Genomic DNA, 26,047 nt, shown 5'->3' with positions numbered 1-26,047 from the left:
CTGTTTTGGTAAAATCTGCAAGTGGTTATTTGGAGCACTTCGAGGCCTGTGCTGGGATATGGAATATCTTCACCTAAAAACTACAGAGAAGAATTCTCAGAAAGTTCTTCACGATGCATTCATTCAACTCACAGAGTTGAACCTTCCTTTTGATAGAACAGTTTTGAAACACTCTTTTTGTAGAATCTGCAAGAGGATATTTGGAGCGTTTTGAGGCATATGCTGGAAAAGGAAATATCTTCACCTAAAAACTAGACAGAAGCATTCTCAGAAACTTCTGTGTGATGAGTGCATTCAACTCACAGACTTGAACGTTTCTTTTGATAGAACAGTTTGGAAACATTACGTTTGTAGAATCTGCAAGTGTTTATTCGGAGCACCTTGAGGCCTATGTTGGAAAAGGAAATATCTTCACATTAAAACTAGAGAGAAGGATTCTCAGAAACTTCTTTGTGATGAGTTCATTCAACTCACAGAGTTGAACCTACCAATTGATAGAGAAGTTTGGAAACACTCTTTTTGTAGAATCTGCAAGTGGATATTTGGAGCCGTTTGAGGCCTATGCTGGAAAAGGAAATATCTTCACATAAAAACTGAACAGAAGCATTCTCAGAAACTTCTTTGTGTTGAGTGCATTGAACTCACAGACTTGAACTTACCTGTAGTAAGAGCACTTTTGAAACACTCTTTTGGTAAAATCTGCAAGTGGTTATTTGGAGCACTTCGAGGCCTGTGCTGGGATATGGAATATCTTCACCTAAAAACTACAGAGAAGCATTCTCAGAAAGTTCTTCACGATGCATTCATTCAACTCACAGAGTTGAACCTTCCTTTTGATAGAACAGTTTTGAAACACTCTTTTTGTAGAATCTGCAAGAGGATATTTGGAGCGTTTTGAGGCCTATGCTGGAAAAGGAAATATCTTCACCTAAAAACTAGACAGAAGCATCCTCAGAAACTTCTGTGTGATGAGTGCATTCAACTCACAGACTTGAACGTTTGTTTTGATAGAACAGTGTGGAATCATTACGTTTGTAGAATCTGCAAGTGTTTATTCGGAGCACCTTGAGGCCTATGTTGGAAAAGGAAATATCTTCACATAAAAACTACAGAGAAGGATTCTCAGAAACTTCTTTGTGATGAGTTCATTCAACTCACAGAGTTGAACCTACCAATTGATAGAGAAGTTTGGAAACACTCTTTTTGTAGAATCTGCAAGTGGATATTTGGAGCCGTTTGAGGCCTATGCTGGAAAAGGAAATATCTTCACATAAAAACTGAACAGAAGCATTCTCAGAAACTTCTTTGTGTTGAGTGCATTCAACTCACGGACTTGAACTTACCTGTAGAAAGAGCAGTTTTGAAACACTCTTTGGTAAAATCTGCAAGTGGTTATTTGGAGCACTTCGAGGCCTGTGCTGGGATATGGAATATCTTCACCTAAAAACTACAGAGAAGAATTCTCAGAAAGTTCTTCACGATGCATTCATTCAACTCACAGAGTTGAACCTTCCTTTTGATAGAACAGTTTTGAAACACTCTTTTTGTAGAATCTGCAAGAGGATATTTGGAGCGTTTTGAGGCCTATGCTGGAAAAGGAAATATCTTCACCTAAAAACTAGACAGAAGCATTCTCAGAAACTTCTGTGTGATGAGTGCATTCAACTCACAGCCTTGAACGTTTGTTTTGATAGAACAGTTTTGAAACATTACGTTTTTAGAATCTGCAAGTGTTTATTCGGAGCACCTTGAGGCCTATGTTGGAAAAGGAAATATCTTCACATTAAAACTAGAGAGAAGGATTCTCAGAAACTTATTTGTGATGAGTTCATTCAACTCACAGAGTTGAACCTACCAATTGATAGAGAAGTTTGGAAACACTCTTTTTGTAGAATCTGCAAGTGGATATTTGGAGCCGTTTGAGGCCTATGCTGGAAAAGGAAATATCTTCACATAAAAACTGAACAGAAGCATTCTCAGAAACTTCTTTGTGTTGAGTGCATTGAACTCACAGACTTGAACTTACCTGTAGTAAGAGCAGTTTTGAAACACTCTTTTGGTAATATCTGCAAGTGGTTATTTGGAGCACTTCGAGGCCTGTGTTGGGATATGGAATATCTTCACCTAAAAACTACAGAGAAGCATTCTCAGAAAGTTCTTCACAACGCATTCATTCAACTCACAGAGTTGAACCTTCCTTTTGATAGAACAGTTTTGAAACACTCTTTTTGTAGAATCTGCAAGAGGATATTTGCAGCGTTTTGAGGCCTACGCTGGAAAAGGAAATATCTTCACCTAAAAACTAGACAGAAGCATTCTCAGAAACTTCTGTGTGATGAGTGCATTCAACTCACAGACTTGAACGTTTCTTTTGATAGAACAGTTTTGAAACATTACGTTTGTAGAATCTGCAAGTGTTTATTCAGAGCACCTTGAGGCCTATGTTGGAAAAGGAAATATATTCACATAAAAACTAGAGAGAAGGATTCTCAGAAACTTCTTTGTGACGACTTCATTCAACTCACAGAGTGGAACCTACCAATTGATAGAGAAGTTTGGAAACACTCTTTTTGTAGAATCTGCAAGTGGATATTTGGAGCCGTTTGAGGCCTATGCTGGAAAAGGAAATATCTTCACATAAAAACTGAACAGAAGCATTCTCAGAAACTTCTTTGTGTTGAGTGCATTCAACTCACAGACTTGAACTCACCTGTAGAAAGAGCAGTTTTGAAACACTCTTTTGGTAAAATCTGCAAGTGGTTACTTGGAGCACTTCGAGGCCTGTGCTGGGATATGGAATATCTTCACCTAAAAACTACAGAGAAGCATTCTCAGAAAGTTCTTCACGATGCATTCATTCAACTCACAGAGTTGAACCTTCCTTTTGATAGAACAGTTTTGAAACACTCTTTTTGTAGAATCTGCAAGAGGATATTTGCAGCGTTTTGAGGCCTATGCTGGAAAAGGAAATATCTTCACCTAAAAACTAGACAGAAGCATTCTCAGAAACTTCTGTGTGATGAGTGCATTCAACTCACAGACTTGAAAGTTTGTTTTGATAGAACAGTGTGGAATCATTACGTTTGTAGAATCTGCAAGTGTTTATTCGGAGCACCTTGAGGCCTATGTTGGAAAAGGAAATATCTTCACATAAAAACTACAGAGAAGGATTCTCAGAAACTTCTTTGTGATGAGTTCATTCAACTCACAGAGTTGAACCTACCAATTGACAGAGAAGTTTGGAAACACTCTTTTTGTAGAATCTGCAAGTGGATATTTGGAGCCGTTTGAGGCCTATGCTGGAAAAGGAAATATCTTCACATAAAAACTGAACAGAAGCATTCTCAGAAACTTCTTTGTGTTGAGTGCATTCAACTCACAGACTTGAACTTACCTGTAGAAAGAGCAGTTTTGAAACACTGTTTTGGTAAAATCTGCAAGTGGTTATTTGGAGCACTTCGAGGCCTGTGCTGGGATATGGAATATCTTCACCTAAAAACTACAGAGAAGAATTCTCAGAAAGTTCTTCATGATGCATTCATTCAACTCACAGAGTTGAACCTTCCTTTTGATAGAACAGTTTTGAAACACTCTTTTTGTAGAATCTGCAAGAGGATATTTGGAGCGTTTTGAGGCATATGCTGGAAAAGGAAATATCTTCACCTAAAAACTAGACAGAAGCATTCTCAGAAACTTCTGTGTGATGAGTGCATTCAACTCACAGACTTGAACGTTTCTTTTGATAGAACAGTTTGGAAACATTACGTTTGTAGAATCTGCAAGTGTTTATTCGGAGCACCTTGAGGCCTATGTTGGAAAAGGAAATATCTTCACATTAAAACTAGAGAGAAGGATTCTCAGAAACTTCTTTGTGATGAGTTCATTCAACTCACAGAGTTGAACCTACCAATTGATAGAGAAGTTTGGAAACACTCTTTTTGTAGAATCTGCAAGTGGATATTTGGAGCCGTTTGAGGCCTATGCTGGAAAAGGAAATATCTTCACATAAAAACTGAACAGAAGCATTCTCAGAAACTTCTTTGTGTTGAGTGCATTCAACTCACAGACTTGAACTTACCTGTAGTAAGAGCACTTTTGAAACACTCTTTTGGTAAAATCTGCAAGTGGTTATTTGGAGCACTTCGAGGCCTGTGCTGGGATATGGAATATCTTCACCTAAAAACTACAGAGAAGCATTCTCAGAAAGTTCTTCACGATGCATTCATTCAACTCACAGAGTTGAACCTTCCTTTTGATAGAACAGTTTTGAAACACTCTTTTTGTAGAATCTGCAAGAGGATATTTTTAGCGTTTTGAGGCCTATGCTGGAAAAGGAAATATCTTCACCTAAAAACTAGACAGAAGCATCCTCAGAAACTTCTGTGTGATGAGTGCATTCAACTCACAGACTTGAACGTTTGTTTTGATAGAACAGTGTGGAATCATTACGTTTGTAGAATCTGCAAGTGTTTATTCGGAGCACCTTGAGGCCTATGTTGGAAAAGGAAATATCTTCACATAAAAACTACAGAGAAGGATTCTCAGAAACTTCTTTGTGATGAGTTCATTCAACTCACAGAGTTGAACCTACCAATTGATAGAGAAGTTTGGAAACACTCTTTTTGTAGAATCTGCAAGTGGATATTTGGAGCCGTTTGAGGCCTATGCTGGAAAAGGAAATATCTTCACATAAAAACTGAACAGAAGCATTCTCAGAAACTTCTTTGTGTTGAGTGCATTCAACTCACGGACTTGAACTTACCTGTAGAAAGAGCAGTTTTGAAACACTCTTTGGTAAAATCTGCAAGTGGTTATTTGGAGCACTTCGAGGCCTGTGCTGGGATATGGAATATCTTCACCTAAAAACTACAGAGAAGAATTCTCAGAAAGTTCTTCACGATGCATTCATTCAACTCACAGAGTTGAACCTTCCTTTTGATAGAACAGTTTTGAAACACTCTTTTTGTAGAATCTGCAAGAGGATATTTGGAGCGTTTTGAGGCCTATGCTGGAAAAGGAAATATCTTCACCTAAAAACTAGACAGAAGCATTCTCAGAAACTTCTGTGTGATGAGTGCATTCAACTCACAGCCTTGAACGTTTGTTTTGATAGAACAGTTTTGAAACATTACGTTTTTAGAATCTGCAAGTGTTTATTCGGAGCACCTTGAGGCCTATGTTGGAAAAGGAAATATCTTCACATTAAAACTAGAGAGAAGGATTCTCAGAAACTTCTTTGTGATGAGTTCATTCAACTCACAGAGTTGAACCTACCAATTGATAGAGAAGTTTGGAAACACTCTTTTTGTAGAATCTGCAAGTGGATATTTGGAGCCGTTTGAGGCCTATGCTGGAAAAGGAAATATCTTCACATAAAAACTGAACAGAAGCATTCTCAGAAACTTCTTTGTGTTGAGTGCATTGAACTCACAGACTTGAACTTACCTGTAGTAAGAGCAGTTTTGAAACACTCTTTTGGTAATATCTGCAAGTGGTTATTTGGAGCACTTCGAGGCCTGTGCTGGGATATGGAATATCTTCACCTAAAAACTACAGAGAAGCATTCTCAGAAAGTTCTTCACGACGCATTCATTCAACTCACAGAGTTGAACCTTCCTTTTGATAGAACAGTTTTGAAACACTCTTTTTGTAGAATCTGCAAGAGGATATTTGCAGCGTTTTGAGGCCTACGCTGGAAAAGGAAATATCTTCACCTAAAAACTAGACAGAAGCATTCTCAGAAACTTCTGTGTGATGAGTGCATTCAACTCACAGACTTGAACGTTTCTTTTGATAGAACAGTTTTGAAACATTACGTTTGTAGAATCTGCAAGTGTTTATTCGGAGCACCATGAGGCCTATGTTGGAAAAGGAAATATATTCACATAAAAACTAGAGAGAAGGATTCTCAGAAACTTCTTTGTGACGACTTCATTCAACTCACAGAGTGGAACCTACCAATTGATAGAGAAGTTTGGAAACACTCTTTTTGTAGAATCTGCAAGTGGATATTTGGAGCCGTTTGAGGCCTATGCTGGAAAAGGAAATATCTTCACATAAAAACTGAACAGAAGCATTCTCAGAAACTTCTTTGTGTTGAGTGCATTCAACTCACAGACTTGAACTTACCTGTAGAAAGAGCAGTTTTGAAACACTCTTTTGGTAAAATCTGCAAGTGGTTATTTGGAGCACTTCGAGGCCTGTGCTGGGATATGGAATATCTTCACCTAAAAACTACAGAGAAGCATTCTCAGAAAGTTCTTCACGATGCATTCATTCAACTCACAGAGTTGAACCTTCCTTTTGATAGAACAGTTTTGAAACACTCTTTTTGTAGAATCTGCAAGAGGATATTTGGAGCGTTTTGAGGCCTATGCTGGAAAAGGAAATATCTTCACCTAAAAACTAGACAGAAGCATTCTCAGAAACTTCTGTGTGATGAGTGCATTCAACTCATAGCCTTGAACGTTTGTTTTGATAGAACAGTTTTGAAACATTACGTTTTTAGAATCTGCAAGTGTTTATTCGGAGCACCTTGAGGCCTATGTTGGAAAAGGAAATATCTTCACATTAAAACTAGAGAGAAGGATTCTCAGAAACTTCTTTGCGATGAGTTCATTCAACTCACAGAGTTGAACCTACCAATTGATAGAGAAGTTTGGAAACACTCTTTTTGTAGAATCTGCAAGGGGATATTTGGAGCCGTTTGAGGCCTATGCTGGAAAAGGAAATATGTTCACATAAAAACTGAACAGAAGCATTCTCAGAAACTTCTTTGTGTTGAGTGCATTAAACTCACAGACTTGAACTTACCTGTAGTAAGAGCAGTTTTGAAACACTCTTTTGGTAAAATCTGCAAGTGGTTATTTGGAGCACTTCGAGGCCTGTGCTGGGATATGGAATATCTTCACCTAAAAACTACAGAGAAGCATTCTCAGAAAGTTCTTCATGACACATTCATTCAACTCACAGAGTTGAACCTTCCTTTTGATAGAACAGTTTTGAAACACTCTTTTTGTAGAATCTGCAAGAGGATATTTGGAGCGTTTTGAGGCCTACGCTGGAAAAGGAAATATCTTCACCTAAAAACTAGACAGAAGCATTCTCAGAAACTTCTGTGTGATGAGTGCATTCAACTCACAGACTTGAACGTTTGTTTTGATAGAACAGTTTTGAAACATTACGTTTGTAGAATCTGCAAGTGTTTATTCGGAGCACCTTGAGGCCTATGTTGGAAAAGGAAATATCTTCACATAAAAACTAGAGAGAAGGATTCTCAGAAACTTCTTTGTGATGAGTTCATTCAACTCACAGAGTTGAACCTACCAATTGATAGAGAAGTTTGGAAACACTCTTTTCGTAGAATCTGCAAGTGGATATTTGGAGCCGTTTGAGGCCTATGCTGGAAAAGGAAATATCTTCACATAAAAACTGAACAGAAGCATTCTCAGAAACTTCTTTGTGTTGAGTGCATTCAACTCACAGACTTGAACTTACCTGTAGAAAGAGCAGTTTTGAAACACTCTTTTGGTAAAATCTGCAAGTGGTTATTTGGAGCACTTCGAGGCCTGTGCTGGGATATGGAATATCCTCACCTAAAAACTACAGAGAAGCATTTTCAGAAAGTTCTTCACGATGCATTCATTCAACTCACAGAGTTGAACCTTCCATTTGATAGAACAGTTTTGAAACACTCTTTTTGTAGAATCTGCAAGAGGATATTTGGAGCGTTTTGAGGCCTATGCTGGAAAAGGAAAATATCTTCACCTAAAAACTAGACAAAAGCATTCTCAGAAACTTATGTGTGATGAGTGCATTCAACTCACAGACTTGAACGTTTCTTTTGATAGAACAGTTTTGAAACATTACGTTTGTAGAATCTGCAAGTGTTTACTCGGAGCACCTCGAGGCCTATGTTGGAAAAGCAAATATCTTCACATAAAAACTAGAGAGAAGGATTCTCAGAAACTTCTTTGTGATGAGTTCATTCAACTCACAGAGTTGAACCTACCAATTGATAGAGAAGTTTGGAAACACTCTTTTTGTAGAATCTGCAACTGGATATTTGGAGCCGTTTGAGGCCTATGCTGGAAAAGGAAATATCTTCACATAAAAACTGAACAGAAGCATTCTCAGAAACTTCTTTGTTTGAGTGCATTCAACTCACAGACTTGAACTTACCTGTAGAAAGAGCAGTTTTGAAACACTCTTTTGGTAAAATCTGCAAGTGGTTATTTGGAGCACTTCGAGGCCTGTGCTGGGATATGGAATATCTTCACCTAAAAACTACAGAGAAGCATTCTCAGAAAGTTCTTCACGATGCATTCATTCAACTCACAGAGTTGAACCTTCCTTTTGATAGAACAGTTTTGAAACACTCTTTTTGTAGAATCTGCAAGAGGATATTTGGAGCGTTTTGAGGCCTATGCTGGAAAAGGAAATATCTTCACCTAAAAACTAGACAGAAGCATCCTCAGAAACTTCTGTGTGATGAGGGCATTCAACTCACAGACTTGAACGTTTCTTTTGATAGAACAGTTTGGAAACATTACGTTTGTAGAATCTGCAAGTGTTTATTCGGAGCACCTTGAGGCCTATGTTGGAAAAGGAAATATCTTCACATAAAAACTAGAGAGAAGGATTCTCAGAAACTTCTTTGTGATGAGTTCATTCAACTCACAGAGTTGAACCTACCAATTGATAGAGAAGTTTGGAAACACTCTTTTTGTAGAATCTGCAAGTGGATATTTGGAGCCGTTTGAGGCCTATGCTGGAAAAGGAAATATCTTCACATAAAAACTGAACAGAAGCATTCTCAGAAACTTCTTTGTGTTGAGTGCATTCAACTCACAGACTTGAACTTACCTGTAGAAAGAGCAGTTTTGAAACACTCTTTTGGTAAAATCTGCAAGTGGTTATTTGGAGCACTTCGAGGCCTGTGCTGGGATATGGAATATCTTCACCTAAAAACTACAGAGAAGCATTCTCAGAAAGTTCTTCACGATGCATTCATTCAACTCACAGAGTTGAACCTTCCTTTTGATAGAACAGTTTTGAAACACTCTTTTTGTAGAATCTGCAAGAGGATATTTGGAGCGTTTTGAGGCCTATGCTGGAAAAGGAAATATCTTCACCTAAAAACTAGACAGAAGCATCCTCAGAAACTTCTGTGTGATGAGTGCATTCAACTCACAGACTTGAACGTTTCTTTTGATAGAACAGTTTTGAAACATTACCTTTGTAGAATCTGCAAGTGTTTATTCGGAGCACCTTGAGGCCTATGTTGGAAAAGGAAATATCTTCACGTAAAAACTAGAGAGAAGGATTCTCAGAAACTTCTTTGTGATGCGTTCATTCAACTCACAGAGTTGAACCTACCAATTGATAGAGAAGTTTGGAAACACTCTTTTTGTAGAATCTGCAAGTGGATATTTGAAGCCGTTTGAGGCCTATGCTGGAAAAGGAAATATCTTCACATAAAAAATGAACAGAAGCATTCCCAGAAACTTCTTTGTGTTGAGTGCATTCAACTCACCGACTTGAACTTACCTGTAGAAAGAGCAGTTTTGAAACACTCTTTTGGTAAAATCTGCAAGTGGTTATTTGGAGCACTTCGAGGCCTGTGCTGGAATATGGAATATCTTCACCTAAAAACTACAGAGAAGCATTCTCAGAAAGTTCTTCACGACGCATTCATTCAACTCACAGAGTTGAACCTTCCTTTTGATAGAGCAGTTTTGAAACACTCTTTTTGTAGAATCTGCAAGAGGATATTTGGAGCGTTTTGAGGCCTACGCTGGAAAAGGAAATATCTTCACCTAAAAACTAGACAGAAGCATTCTCAGAAACTTCTGTGTGATGAGTGCATTCAACTCACAGACTTGAACGTTTCTTTTGATAGAACAGTTTGGAAACATTACGTTTGTAGAATCTGCAAGTGTTTATTCGGAGCACCTTGAGGCCTATGTTGGAAAAGGAAATATCTTCACATTAAAACTAGAGAGAAGGATTCTCAGAAACTTCTTTGTGAGGAGTTCATTCAACTCACAGAGTTGAACCTACCAATTGATAGAGAAGTTTGGAAACACTCTTTTTGTAGAATCTCCAAGTGGATATTTGGAGCCGTTTGAGGCCTATGCTGGAAAAGGAAATAACTTCACATAAAAACTGAACAGAAGCATTCTCAGAAACTTCTTTGTGTTGAGTGCATTCAACTCACAGACTTGAACTTACCTGAAGAAAGAGCAGTTTTGAAACACTCTTTTGGTAAAATCTGCAAGTGGTTATTCGGAGCACTTCGAGGCCTGTGCTGGGATATGAAATATCTTCACCTAAAAACTACAGAGAAGCATTTTCAGAAAGTTCTTCACGACGCATTCATTCAACTCACAGAGTTGAACCTTCCTTTTGATAGAACAGTTTTGAAACACTCTTTTTGTAGAATCTGCAAGAGGATATTTGGAGCGTTTTGAGGCCTATGCTGGAAAAGGAAATATCTTCACCTAAAAACGAGACAGAAGCATCCTCAGAAACTTCTGTGTGATGAGTGCATTCAACTCACAGACTTGAACGTTTCTTTTGATAGAACAGTTTTGAAACATTGCGTTTGTAGAATCTGCAAGTGTTTATTCGGAGCACCTTGAGGCCTATGTTGGAAAAGGAAATATCTTCACATAAAAACTAGAGAGAAGGATTCTCAGAAACTTCTTTGTGATGAGTTCATTCAACTCACAGAGTTGAACCTACCAATTGATAGAGAAGTTTGGAAACACTCTTTTTGTAGAATCTGCAAGTGGATATTTGGAGCCGTTTGAGGCCTATGCTGGAAAAGGAAATATCTTCACATAAAAACTGAACAGAAGCATTCTCAGAAACTTCTTTGTGTTGAGTGCATTCAACTCACAGACTTGAACTTACCTGTAGAAAGAGCAGTTTTGAAACACTCTTTTGGTAAAATCTGCAAGTGGTTATTTGGAGCACTTCGAGGCCTGTGCTGGGATATGGAATATCTTCACCTAAAAACTACAGAGAAGCATTCTCAGAAAGTTCTTCACGACGCATTCATTCAACTCACCGAGTTGAACCTTCCTTTTGATAGAACAGTTTTGAAACACTCTTTTTGTAGAATCTGCAAGAGGATATTTGGAGCGTTTTGAGGCCTACGCTGGAAAAGGAAATATCTTCACCTAAAAACTAGACAGAAGCATTCTCAGAAACTTCTGTGTGATGAGTGCATTCAACTCACAGACTTGAACGTTTCTTTTGATAGAACAGTTTGGAAACATTACGTTTGTAGAATCTGCAAGTGTTTATTCGGAGCACCTTGAGGCCTATGTTGGAAAAGGAAATATCTTCACATAAAAACTAGAGAGAAGGATTCTCAGAAACTTCTTTGTGACGAGTTCATTCAACTCACAGAGTGGAACCTACCAATTGATAGAGAAGTTTGGAAACACTCTTTTTGTAGAATCTGCAAGTGGATATTTGGAGCCGTTTGAGGCCTATGCTGGAAAAGGAAATATCTTCACATAAAAACTGAACAGAAGCATTCTCAGAAACTTCTTTGTGTTGAGTGCATTCAACTCACAGACTTGAACTTACCTGTAGAAAGAGCAGTTTTGAAACACTGTTTTGGTAAAATCTGCAAGTGGTTATTTGGAGCACTTCGAGGCCTGTGCTGGGATATGGAATATCTTCACCTAAAAACTACAGAGAAGAATTCTCAGAAAGTTCTTCACGATGCATTCATTCAACTCACAGAGTTGAACCTTCCTTTTGATAGAACAGTTTTGAAACACTCTTTTTGTAGAATCTGCAAGAGGATATTTGGAGCGTTTTGAGGCCTATGCTGGAAAAGGAAATATCTTCACCTAAAAACTAGACAGAAGCATTCTCAGAAACTTCTGTGTGATGAGTGCATTCAACTCACAGCCTTGAACGTTTGTTTTGATAGAACAGTTTTGAAACATTACGTTTTTAGAATCTGCAAGTGTTTATTCGGAGCACCTTGAGGCCTATGTTGGAAAAGGAAATATCTTCACATTAAAACTAGAGAGAAGGATTCTCAGAAACTTCTTTGCGATGAGTTCATTCAACTCACAGAGTTGAACCTACCAATTGATAGAGAAGTTTGGAAACACTCTTTTTGTAGAATCTGCAAGGGGATATTTGGAGCCGTTTGAGGCCTATGCTGGAAAAGGAAATATGTTCACATAAAAACTGAACAGAAGCATTCTCAGAAACTTCTTTGTGTTGAGTGCATTAAACTCACAGACTTCAACTTACCTGTAGTAAGAGCAGTTTTGAAACACTCTTTTGGTAAAATCTGCAAGTGGTTATTTGGAGCACTTCGAGGCCTGTGCTGGGATATGGAATATCTTCACCTAAAAACTACAGAGAAGCATTCTCAGAAAGTTCTTCATGACACATTCATTCAACTCACAGAGTTGAACCTTCCTTTTGATAGAACAGTTTTGAAACACTCTTTTTGTAGAATCTGCAAGAGGATATTTGGAGCGTTTTGAGGCCTACGCTGGAAAAGGAAATATCTTCACCTAAAAACTAGACAGAAGCATTCTCAGAAACTTCTGTGTGATGAGTGCATTCAACTCACAGACTTGAACGTTTCTTTTGATAGAACAGTTTTGAAACATTACGTTTGTAGAATCTGCAAGTGTTTATTCGGAGCACCTTGAGGCCTATGTTGGAAAAGGAAATATCTTCACATAAAAACTAGAGAGAAGGATTCTCAGAAACTTCTTTGTGATGAGTTCATTCAACTCACAGAGTTGAACCTACCAATTGATAGAGAAGTTTGGAAACACTCTTTTTGTAGAATCTGCAAGTGGATATTTGGAGCCGTTTGAGGCCTATGCTGGAAAAGGAAATATCTTCACATAAAACCTGAACAGAAGCATTCTCAGAAACTTCTTTGTGTTGAGTGCATTCAACTCACAGACTTGAACTTACCTGTAGAAAGAGCAGTTTTGAAACACTCTTTTGGTAAAATCTGCAAGTGGTTATTTGGAGCACTTCGAGGCCTGTGCTGGGATATGGAATATCCTCACCTAAAAACTACAGAGAAGCATTTTCAGAAAGTTCTTCACGATGCATTCATTCAACTCACAGAGTTGAACCTTCCGTTTGATAGAACAGTTTTGAAACACTCTTTTTGTAGAATCTGCAAGAGGATATTTGGAGCGTTTTGAGGCCTATGCTGGAAAAGGAAAATATCTTCACCTAAAAACTAGACAGAAGCATTCTCAGAAACTTATGTGTGATGAGTGCATTCAACTCACAGACTTGAACGTTTCTTTTGATAGAACAGTTTTGAAACATTACTTTTGTAGAATCTGCAAGTGTTTACTCGGAGCACCTCGAGGCCTATGTTGGAAAAGCAAATATCTTCACATAAAAACTAGAGAGAAGGATTCTCAGAAACTTCTTTGTGATGAGTTCATTCAACTCACAGAGTTGAACCTACCCATTGATAGAGAAGTTTGGAAACACTCTTTTTGTAGAATCTGCAAGTGGATATTTGGAGCCGTTTGAGGCCTATGCTGGAAAAGGAAATATCTTCACATAAAAACTGAACAGAAGCATTCTCAGAAACTTCTTTGTGTTGAGTGCATTCAACTCACAGACTTGAACTTACCTGTAGAAAGAGCAGTTTTGAAACACTCTTTTGGTAAAATCTGCAAGTGGTTATTTGGAGCACTTCGAGGCCTGTGCTGGGATATGGAATATCTTCACCTAAAAACTACAGAGAAGCATTCTCAGAAAGCTCTTCACGATGCATTCATTCAACTCACAGAGTTGAAGCTTCCTTTTGATAGAACAGTTTTGAAACACTCTTTTTGTAGAATCTGCAAGAGGATATTTGGAGCGTTTTGAGGCCTATGCTGGAAAAGGAAATATCTTCACCTAAAAACTAGACAGAAGCATCCTCAGAAACTTCTGTGTGATGAGTGCATTCAACTCACAGACTTGAACGTTTCTTTTGATAGAACAGTTTGGAAACATTACGTTTGTAGAATCTGCAAGTGTTTATTCGGAGCACCTTGAGGCCTATGTTGGAAAAGGAAATATCTTCACATAAAAACTAGAGAGAAGGATTCTCAGAAACTTCTTTGTGATGAGTTCATTCAACTCACAGAGTTGAACCTACCAATTGATAGAGAAGTTTGGAAACACTCTTTTTGTGGAATCTGCAAGTGGATATTTGGAGCCGTTTGAGGCCTATGCTGGAAAAGGAAATATCTTCACATAAAAACTGAACAGAAGCATTCTCAGAAACTTCTTTGTGTTGAGTGCATTCAACTCACAGACTTGAACTTACCTGTAGAAAGAGCAGTTTTGAAACACTCTTTTGGTAAAATCTGCAAGTGGTTATTTGGAGCACTTCGAGGCCTGTGCTGGGATATGGAATATCTTCACCTAAAAACTACAGAGAAGCATTCTCAGAAAATTCTTCACCATGCATTCATTCAACTCACAGAGTTGAACCTTCCTTTTGATAGAACAGTTTTGAAACACTCTTTTTGTAGAATCTGCAAGAGGATATTTGGAGCGTTTTGAGGCCTATGCTGGAAAAGGAAATATCTTCACCTAAAAACTAGACAGAAGCATCCTCAGAAACTTCTGTGTGATGAGTGCATTCAACTCACAGACTTGAACGTTTCTTTTGATAGAACAGTTTTGAAACATTACCTTTGTAGAATCTGCAAGTGTTTATTCGGAGCACCTTGAGGCCTATGTTGGAAAAGGAAATATCTTCACGTAAAAACTAGAGAGAAGGATTCTCAGAAACTTCTTTGTGATGAGTTCATTCAACTCACAGAGTTGAACCTACCAATTGATAGAGAAGTTTGGAAACACTCTTTTTGTAGAATCTGCAAGTGGATATTTGGAGCCGTTTGAGGCCTATGCTGGAAAAGGAAATATCTTCACATAAAAACTGAACAGAAGCATTCTCAGAAACTTCTTTGTGTTGAGTGCATTCAACTCACCGACTTGAACTTACCTGTAGAAAGAGCAGTTTTGAAACACTCTTTTGGTAAAATCTGCAAGTGGTTATTTGGAGCACTTCGAGGCCTGTGCTGGAATATGGAATATCTTCACCTAAAAACTACAGAGAAGCATTCTCAGAAAGTTCTTCACGACGCATTCATTCAACTCACAGAGTTGAGCCTTCCTTTTGATAGAGCAGTTTTGAAACACTCTTTTTGTAGAATCTGCAAGAGGATATTTGGAGCGTTTTGAGGCCTACGCTGGAAAAGGAAATATCTTCACCTAAAAACTAGACAGAAGCATTCTCAGAAACTTCTGTGTGATGAGTGCATTCAACTCACAGACTTGAAAGTTTCTTTTGATAGAACAGTTTGGAAACATTACGTTTGTAGAATCTGCAAGTGATTATTCGGAGCACCTTGAGGCCTATGTTGGAAAAGGAAATATCTTCACATTAAAACTAGAGAGAAGGATTCTCAGAAACTTCTTTGTGAGGAGTTCATTCAACTCACAGAGTTGAACCTACCAATTGATAGAGAAGTTTGGAAACACTCTTTTTGTAGAATCTCCAAGTGGATATTTGGAGCCGTTTGAGGCCTATGCTGGAAAAGGAAATATCTTCACATAAAAACTGAACAGAAGCATTCTCAGAAACTTCTTTGTGTTGAGTGCATTCAACTCACAGACTTGAACTTACCTGTAGAAAGAGCAGTTTTGAAACACTCTTTTGGTAAAATCTGCAAGTGGTTATTCGGAGCACTTCGAGGCCTGTGCTGGGATATGAAATATCTTCACCTAAAAACTACAGAGAAGCATTCTCAGAAAGTTCTTCACGATGCATTCATTCAACTCACAGAGTTGAACCTTCCTTTTGATAGAACAGTTTTGAAACACTCTTTTTGTAGAATCTGCAAGAGGATATTTGGAGCGTTTTGAGGCCTAGGATGGAAAAGGAAATATCTTCACCTAAAAACGAGACAGAAGCATCCTCAGAAACTTCTGTGTGATGAGTGCATTCAACTCACAGACTTGAACGTTTCTTTTGATAGAACAGTTTTGAAACATTGCGTTTGTAGAATCTGCAAGTGTTTATTCGGAGCACCTTGAGGCCTATGTTGGAAAAGGAAATATCTTCACATAAAAACTGGAGAGAAGGATTCTCAGAAACTTCTTTGTGATGAGTTCATTCAACTCACAGAGTTGAACCTACCAATTGATAGAGAAGTTTGGAAACACTCTTTTTGTAGAATCTGCAAGTGGATATTTGGAGCCGTTTGAGGCCTATGCTGGAAAAGGAAATAACTTCACATAAAAACTGAACAGAAGCATTCTCAGAAACTTCTTTGTGTTGAGTGCATTCAACTCACAGACTTGAACTTACCTGTAGAAAGAGCAGTTTTGAAACACTCTTTTGGTAAAATCTGCAAGTGGTTATTCGGAGCACTTCGAGGCCTGTGCTGGGATATGGAATATCTTCACCTAAAAACTACAGAGAAGCATTCTCAGAAAGTTCTTCACGATGCATTCATTCAACTCACAGAGTTGAACCTTCCTTTTGATAGAACAGTTTTGAAACACTCTTTTTGTAGAATCTGCAAGAGGATATTTGGAGCGTTTTGAGGCCTAGGCTGGAAAAGGAAATATCTTCACCTAAAAACTAGACAGAAGCATCCTCAGAAACTCCTGTGTGATGAGTGCATTCAACTCACACACTTGAACGTTTCTTTTGATAGAACAGTTTTGAAACATTGCCTTTGTAGAATCTGCAAGTGTTTATTCGGAGCACCTTGAGGCCTATGTTGGAAAAGGAAATATCTTCACATTAAAACTAGAGAGAAGGATTCTCAGAAACTTCTTTGTGATGAGTTCATTCAACTCACAGAGTTGAACCTACCAATTGATAGAGAAGTTTGGAAACACTCTTTTTGTAGAATCTGCAAGTGGATACTTGGAGCCGTTTGAGGCCTATGCTGGAAAAGGAAATAACTTCACATAAAAACTGAACAGAAGCATTCTCAGAAACTTCTTTGTGTTGAGTGCATTCAACTCACAGACTTCAACTTACCTGTAGAAAGAGCAGTTTTGAAACACTCTTTTGGTAAAATCTGCAAGTGGTTATTTGGAGCACTTCGAGGCCTGTGCTGGGATATGGAATATCTTCACCTAAAAACTACAGAGAAGCATTCTCAGAAAGTTCTTCACGATGCATTCATTCAACTCACAGAGTTGAACCTTCCTTTTGATAGAACAGTTTTGAAACACTCTTTTTGTAGAATCTGCAAGAGGATATTTGGAGCGTTTTGAGGCCTATGCTGGAAAAGGAAATATCTTCACCTAAAAACTAGACAGAAGAATTCTCAGAAACTTCTGTGTGATGAGTGCATTCAACTCACAGACTTGAACGTTTCTTTTGATAGAACAGTTTGGAAACATTACGTTTGTAGAATCTGCAAGTGTTTATTCGGAGCACCTTGAGGCCTATGTTGGAAAAGGAAATATCTTCACATAAAAACTAGAGAGAAGGATTCTCAGAAACTTCTTTGTGATGAGTTCATTCAACTCACAGAGTTGAACCTACCAATTGATAGAGAAGTTTGGAAACACTCTTTTGTAGATTCTGCAAGTGGATATCTGGAGCCGTTTGAGGCCAATGCTGGAAAAGGAAATATCTTCACATAAAAACTGAACAGAAGCATTCTCAGAAACTTCTTTGTGTTGAGTGCATTCAACTCACAGACTTGAACTTACCTGTAGAAAGAGCAGTTTTGAAACACTCTTTTGGTAAAATCTGCAAGTGGTTATTTGGAGCACTTCGAGGCCTGTGCTGGGATATGGAATATCTTCACCTAAAAACTACAGAGAAGCATTCTCAGAAAGTTCTTCACGATGCATTCATTCAACTCACAGAGTTGAACCTTCCTTTTGATAGAACAGTTTTGAAACACTCTTTTTGTAGAATCTGCAAGAGGATATTTGGAGCGTTTTGAGGCCTATGCTGGAAAAGGAAATATCTTCACCTAAAAACTAGACAGAAGCACCCTCAGAAACTCCTGTGTGATGAGTGCATTCAACTCACAGACTTGAACGTTTCTTTTGATAGAACAGTTTTGAAACATTGCGTTTGTAGAATCTGCAAGTGTTTATTCGGAGCACCTTGAGGCCTATGTTGGAAAAGGAAATATCTTCACATAAAAACTAGAGAGAAGGATTCTCAGAAACTTCTTTGTGATGAGTTCATTCAACTCACAGAGTTGAACCTACCAATTGATAGAGAAGATTGGAAACACTCTTTTTGTAGAATCTCCAAGTGGATATTTGGAGCCGTTTGAGGCCTATGCTGGAAAAGGAAATAACTTCACATAAAAACTGAACAGAAGCATTCTCAGAAACTTCTTTGTGTTGAGTGCATTCAACTCACAGACTTGAACTTACCTGTAGAAAGAGCAGTTTTGAAACACTCTTTTGGTAAACTCTGCAAGTGGTTATTTGAAGCACTTCGAGGCCTGTGCTGGGATATGGAATATCTTCACCTAAAAACTACAGAGAAACATTCTCAGAAAGTTCTTCACGATGCATTCATTCAACTCACAGAGTTGAACCTTCCTTTTGATAGAACAGTTTTGAAACACTCTTTTTGTAGAATCTGCAAGAGGATATTTGGAGCGTTTTGAGGCCTATGCTGGAAAAGGAAATATCTTCACCTAAAAACTAGACAGAAGCATCCTCAGAAACTCCTGTGTGATGAGTGCATTCAACTCACAGACTTGAACGTTTCTTTTGATAGAACAGTTTTGAAACATTACGTTTGTAGAATCTGCAAGTGTTTATTCGGAGCACCTTGAGGCCTATGTTGGAAAAGGAAATATCTTCACATAAAAACTAGAGAGAAGGATTCTCAGAAACTTCTTTGTGATGAGTTCATTCAACTCACAGAGTTGAACCTACCAATTGATAGAGAAGTTTGGAAACACTCTTTTTGTAGAATCTGCAAGTGGATATTTGGAGCCGTTTGAGGCCTATGCTGGAAAAGGAAATATCTTCACATAAAAACTGAACAGAAGCATTCTCAGAAACTTCTTTGTGTTGAGTGCATTCAACTCACAGACTTGAACTTACCTGTAGAAAGAGCAGTTTTGAAACACTCTTTTGGTAAAATCTGCAAGTGGTTATTTGGAGCACTTCGAGGCCTGTACTGGGATATGGAATATCTTCACCTAAAAACTACAGAGAAGCATTCTCAGAAAGTTCTTCACGATGCATTCATTCAACTCACAGAGTTGAACCTTCCTTTTGATAGAACAGTTTTGAAACACTCTTTTTGTAGAATCTGCAAGAGGATATTTGGAGCGTTTTGAGGCCTATGCTGGAAAAGGAAGTATCTTCACCTAAAAACTAGACAGAAGCATCCTCAGAAACTCCTGTGTGATGAGTGCATTCAACTCACAGACTTGAACGTTTCCTTTGATAGAACAGTTTGGAAACATTACGTTTGTAGAATCTGCAATTGTTTATTCGGAGCACCGTGAGGCCTATGTTGGAAAAGGAAATATCTTCACATAAAAACTAGAGAGAAGGATTCTCAGAAACTACTTTGTGATGAGTTCATTCAACTCACAGAGTTGAACCTACCAATTGATAGAGAAGTTTGGAAACACTCTTTTTGTAGAATCTGCAAGTGGATATTTGGAGCCGTTTGAGGCCTATGCTGGAAAAGGAAATAACTTCACATAAAAACTGAACAGAAGCATTCTCAGAAACTTCTTTGTGTTGAGTGCATTCAACTCACAGACTTGAACTTACCTGTAGAAAGAGCAGTTTTGAAACACTCTTTTGGTAAAATCTGCAAGTGGTTATTTGGAGCACTTCGAGGCCTGTGCTGGGATATGGAATATCTTCACCTAAAAACTACAGAGAAGCATTCTCAGAAAGTTCTTCACGATGCATTCATTCAACTCACAGAGTTGAACCTTCCTTTTGATAGAACAGTTTTGAAACACTCTTTTTGTAGAATCTGCAAGAGGATATTTGGAGCGTTTTGTGGCCTATGCTGGAAAAGGAAATATCTTCACCTAAAAACTAGACAGAAGAATTCTCAGAAACTTCTGTGTGATGAGTGCATTCAACTCACAGACCTGAACGTTTCTTTTGATAGAACAGTTTGGAAACATTACGTTTGTAGAATCTGCAAGTGTTTATTCGGAGCACCTTGAGGCCTATGTTGGAAAAGGAAATATCTTCACATAAAAACTAGAGAGAAGGATTCTCAGAAACTTCTTTGTGATGAGTTCATTCAACTCACAGAGTTGAACCTACCAATTGATAGAGAAGTTTGGAAACACTCTTTTTGTAGAATCTGCAAGTGGATATTTGGAGCCGTTTGAGGCCTATGCTGGAAAAGGAAATATCTTCACATAAAAACTGAACAGAAGCATTCTCAGAAACTTCTTTGTGTTGAGTGCATTCAACTCACAGACTTGAACTTACCTGTAGAAAGAGCAGTTTTGAAACACTCTTTTGGTAAAATCTGCAAGTGGTTATTTGGAGCACTTCGAGGCCTGTGCTGGGATATGGAATATCTTCACCTAAAAACTACAGAGAAGCATTCTCAGAAAGTTCTTCACGATGCATTCATTCAACTCACAGAGTTGAACCTTCCTTTTGATAGAACAGTTTTGAAACACTCTTTCTGTAGAATCTGCAAGAGGATATTTGGAGCGTTTTGAGGCCTATGCTGGAAAAGGAAATATCTTCACCTAAAAATTAGACAGAAGCATCCTCAGAAACTCCTGTGTGATGAGTGCATTCAACTCACAGACTTGAACGTTTCTTTTGATAGAACAGTTTGGAAACATTACGTTTGTAGAATCTGCAATTGTTTATTCGGAGCACCGTGAGGCCTTTGTTGGAAAAGGAAATATCTTCACATAAAAACTAGAGAGAAGGATTCTCAGAAACTTCTTTGTGATGAGTTCATTCAACTCACAGAGTTGAACCTACCAATTGATAGAGAAGTTTGGAAACACTCTTTTTGTAGAATCTGCAAGTGGATATTTGGAGCCGTTTGAGGCCTATGCTGGAAAAGGAAATAACTTCACATAAAAACTGAACAGAAGCATTCTCAGAAACTTCTTTGTGTTGAGTGCATTCAACTCACAGACTTGAACTTACCTGTAGAAAGAGCAGTTTTGAAACACTCTTTTGGTAAAATCTGCAAGTGGTTATTTGGAGCACTTCGAGGCCTGTGCTGGGATATGGAATATCTTCACCTAAAAACTACAGAGAAGCATTCTCAGAAAGTTCTTCACGATGCATTCATTCAACTCACAGAGTTGCACCTTCCTTTTGATAGAACAGTTTTGAAACACTCTTTTTGTAGAATCTGCAAGAGGATATTTGGAGCGTTTTGAGGCCTATGCTGGAAAAGGAAATATCTTCACCTAAAAACTAGACAGAAGCATCCTCAGAAACTCCTGTGTGATGAGTGCATTCAACTCACAGACTCGAACGTTTCTTTTGATAGAACAGTTTTGAAACATTGCGTTTGTAGAATCTGCAAGTGTTTATTCGGAGCACCTTGAGGCCTATGTTGGAAAAGGAAATATCTTCACATAAAAACTAGAGAGAAGGATTCTCAGAAACTTCTTTGTGATGAGTTCATTCAACTCACAGAGTTGAACCTACCAATTGATAGAGAAGTTTGGAAACACTCTTTTTGTGGAATCTGCAAGTGGATATTTGGAGCCGTTTGAGGCCTATGCTGGAAAAAGAAATAACTTCACATAAAAACTGAACAGAAGCATTCTCAGAAACTTCTTTGTGTTGAGTGCATTCAACTCACAGACTTCAACTTACCTGTAGAAAGAGCAGTTTTGAAACACTCTTTTGGTAAAATCTGCAAGTAGTTATTCGGAACACTTGGAGGCCTGTGCTGGGATATGGAATATCTTCACCTAAAAACTACAGAGAAGCATTCTCAGAAAGTTCTTCACGATGCATTCATTCAACTCACAGAGTTGAACCTTCCTTTTGATAGAACAGTTTTGAAACACTCTTTTTGTAGAATCTGCAAGAGGATATTTGGAGCGTTTTGAGGCCTATGCTGGAAAAGGAAATATCTTCACCTAAAAACTAGACAGAAGAATTCTCAGAAACTTCTGTGTGATGAGTGCATTCAACTCACAGACCTGAACGTTTCTTTTGATAGAACAGTTTGGAAACATTACGTTTGTAGAATCTGCAAGTGTTTATTCGGAGCACCTTGAGGCCTTTGTTGGAAAAGGAAATATCTTCACATAAAAACTAGAGAGAAGGATTCTCAGAAACTTCTTTGTGATGAGTTCATTCAACTCACAGAGTTGAACCTACCAATTGATAGAGAAGTTTGGAAACACTCTTTTTGTAGAATCTGCAAGTGGATATTTGGAGCCGTTTGAGGCCTATGCTGGAAAAGGAAATAACTTCACATAAAAACTGAACAGAAGCATTCTCAGAAACTTCTTTGTGTTGAGTGCATTCAACTCACAGACTTGAACTTACCTGTAGAAAGAGCAGTTTTGAAACACTCTTTTGGTAAAATCTGCAAGTGGTTATTTGGAGCACTTCGAGGCCTGTGCTGGGATATGGAATATCTTCACCTAAAAACTACAGAGAAGCATTCTCAGAAAGTTCTTCACGATGCATTCATTCAACTCACAGAGTTGCACCTTCCTTTTGATAGAACAGTTTTGAAACACTCTTTTTGTAGAATCTGCAAGAGGATATTTGGAGCGTTTTGAGGCCTATGCTGGAAAAGGAAATATCTTCACCTAAAAACTAGACAGAAGCATCCTCAGAAACTCCTGTGTGATGAGTGCATTCAACTCACAGACTCGAACGTTTCTTTTGATAGAACAGTTTTGAAACATTGCGTTTGTAGAATCTGCAAGTGTTTATTCGGAGCACCTTGAGGCCTATGTTGGAAAAGGAAATATCTTCACATAAAAACTAGAGAGAAGGATTCTCAGAAACTTCTTTGTGATGAGTTCATTCAACTCACAGAGTTGAACCTACCAATTGATAGAGAAGTTTGGAAACACTCTTTTTGTGGAATCTGCAAGTGGATATTTGGAGCCGTTTGAGGCCTATGCTGGAAAAAGAAATAACTTCACATAAAAACTGAACAGAAGCATTCTCAGAAACTTCTTTGTGTTGAGTGCATTCAACTCACAGACTTCAACTTACCTGTAGAAAGAGCAGTTTTGAAACACTCTTTTGGTAAAATCTGCAAGTAGTTATTCGGAACACTTGGAGGCCTGTGCTGGGATATGGAATATCTTCACCTAAAAACTACAGAGAAGCATTCTCAGAAAGTTCTTCACGATGCATTCATTCAACTCACAGAGTTGAACCTTCCTTTTGATAGAACAGTTTTGAAACACTCTTTTTGTAGAATCTGCAAGAGGATATTTGGAGCGTTTTGAGGCCTATGCTGGAAAAGGAAATATCTTCACCTAAAAACTAGACAGAAGCATTCTCAGAAACTTCTGTGTGATGAGTGCATTCAACTCACAGACCTGAACGTTTCTTTTGATAGAACAGTTTGGAAACATTACGTTTGTAGAATCTGCAAGTGTTTATTCGGAGCACCTTGAGGCCTTTGTTGGAAAAGGAAATATCTTCACATAAAAACTAGAGAGAAGGATTCTCAGAAACTTCTTTGTGATGAGTTCATTCAACTCACAGAGTTGAACCTACCAATTGATAGAGAAGTTTGGAAACACTCTTTTTGTAGAATCTGCAAGTGGATATTTGGAGCCGTTTGAGGCCTATGCTGGAAAAGGAAATAACTTCACATAAAAACTGAACAGAAGCATTCTCAGAAACTTCTTTGTGTTGAGTGCATTCAACTCACAGACTTGAACTTACCTGTAGAAAGAGCAGTTTTGAAACACTCTTTTGGTAAAATCTGCAAGTGGTTATTTGGAGCACTTCAAGGCCTGTGCTGGGATATGGAATATCTTCACCTAAAAACTACAGAGAAGCATTCTCAGAAAGTTTTTCACGATGCATTCATTCAACTCACAGAGTTGAACCTTCCTTTTGATAGAACAGTTTTGAAACACTCTTTTTGTAGAATCTGCAAGAGGATATTTGGAGCGTTTTGAGGCCTATGCTGGAAAAGGAAATATCTTCACCTAAAAACTAGACAGAAGCATCCTCAGAAACTCTTGTGTGATGAGTGCATTCAACTCACAGACTTGAACGTTTCTTTTGATAGAACAGTTTTGAAACATTGCGTTTGTAGAATCTGCAAGTGTTTATTCGGAGCACCTTGAGGCCTATGTTGGAAAAGGAAATATCTTCACATAAAAACTAGAGAGAAGGATTCTCAGAAACTTCTTTGTGATGAGTTCATTCAACTCACAGAGTTGAACCTACCAATTGATAGAGAAGTTTGGAAACACTCTTTTTGTAGAATCTGCAAGTGGATATTTGGAGCCGTTTGAGGCCTATGCTGGAAAAGGAAGTAACTTCACATAAAAACTGAACAGAAGCATTCTCAGAAACTTCTTTGTGTTGAGTGCATTCAACTCACAGACTTCAACTTACCTGTAGAAAGAGCAGTTTTGAAACACTCTTTTGGTAAAATCTGCAAGTGGTTATTTGGAGCACTTCGAGGGCTGTGCTGGGATATGGAATATCTTCACCTAAAAACTACAGAGAAGCATTCTCAGAAAGTTCTTCACGATGCATTCATTCAACTCACAGAGTTGCACCTTCCTTTTGATAGAACAGTTTTGAAACACTCTTTTTGTAGAATCTGCAAGAGGATATTTGGAGCGTTTTGAGGCCTATGCTGGAAAAGGAAATATCTTCACCTAAAAACTAGACAGAAGCATCCTCAGAAACTCCTGTGTGATGAGTGCATTCAACTCACAGACTCGAACGTTTCTTTTGATAGAACAGTTTTGAAACATTGCGTTTGTAGAATCTGCAAGTGTTTATTCGGAGCACCTTGAGGCCTATGTTGGAAAAGGAAATATCTTCACATAAAAACTAGAGAGAAGGATTCTCAGAAACTTCTTTGTGATGAGTTCATTCAACTCACAGAGTTGAACCTACCAATTGATAGAGAAGTTTGGAAACACTCTTTTTGTGGAATCTGCAAGTGGATATTTGGAGCCGTTTGAGGCCTATGCTGGAAAAAGAAATAACTTCACATAAAAACTGAACAGAAGCATTCTCAGAAACTTCTTTGTGTTGAGTGCATTCAACTCACAGACTTCAACTTACCTGTAGAAAGAGCAGTTTTGAAACACTCTTTTGGTAAAATCTGCAAGTTGTTATTCGGAGCACTTGGAGGCCTGTGCTGGGATATGGAATATCTTCACCTAAAAACTACAGAGAAGCATTCTCAGAAAGTTCTTCACGATGCATTCATTCAACTCACAGAGTTGAACCTTCCTTTTGATAGAACAGTTTGGAAACACTCTTTTTGTAGAATCTGCAAGAGGATATTTGGAGCGTTTTGAGGCCTATGCTGGAAAAGGAAATATCTTCACCTAAAAACTAGACAGAAGCATCCTCAGAAACTCCTGTGTGATGAGTGCATTCAACTCACAGACTTGAACGTTTCTTTTGATAGAACAGTTTTGAAACGTTGCCTTTGTAGAATCTGCAAGTGTTTATTCGGAGCACCTTGAGTCCTATGTTGGAAAAGGAAATATCTTCACATTAAAACTAGAGAGAAGGATTCTCAGAAACTTCTTTGTGATGAGTTCATTCAACTCACAGAGTTGAACCTACCAATTGATAGAGAAGTTTGGAAACACTCTTTTTGTAGAATCTGCAAGTGGATATTTGGAGCCGTTTGAGGCCTATGCTGGAAAAGGAAATAACTTCACATAAAAACTGAACAGAAGCATTCTCAGAAACTTCTTTGTGTTGAGTGCATTCAACTCACAGACTTGAACTTACCTGTAGAAAGAGCAGTTTTGAAACACTCTTTTGGTAAAATCTGCAAGTGGTTATTTGGAGCACTTCGAGGCCTGTGCTGGGA

This window comes from Pongo pygmaeus, chromosome 9 (assembly GCF_028885625.2).
Source record: "Pongo pygmaeus isolate AG05252 chromosome 9, NHGRI_mPonPyg2-v2.0_pri, whole genome shotgun sequence".
NCBI classification, from domain to species: domain Eukaryota; kingdom Metazoa; phylum Chordata; class Mammalia; order Primates; family Hominidae; genus Pongo; species Pongo pygmaeus.
Note: the sequence above shows the minus strand (reverse complement) of the source record.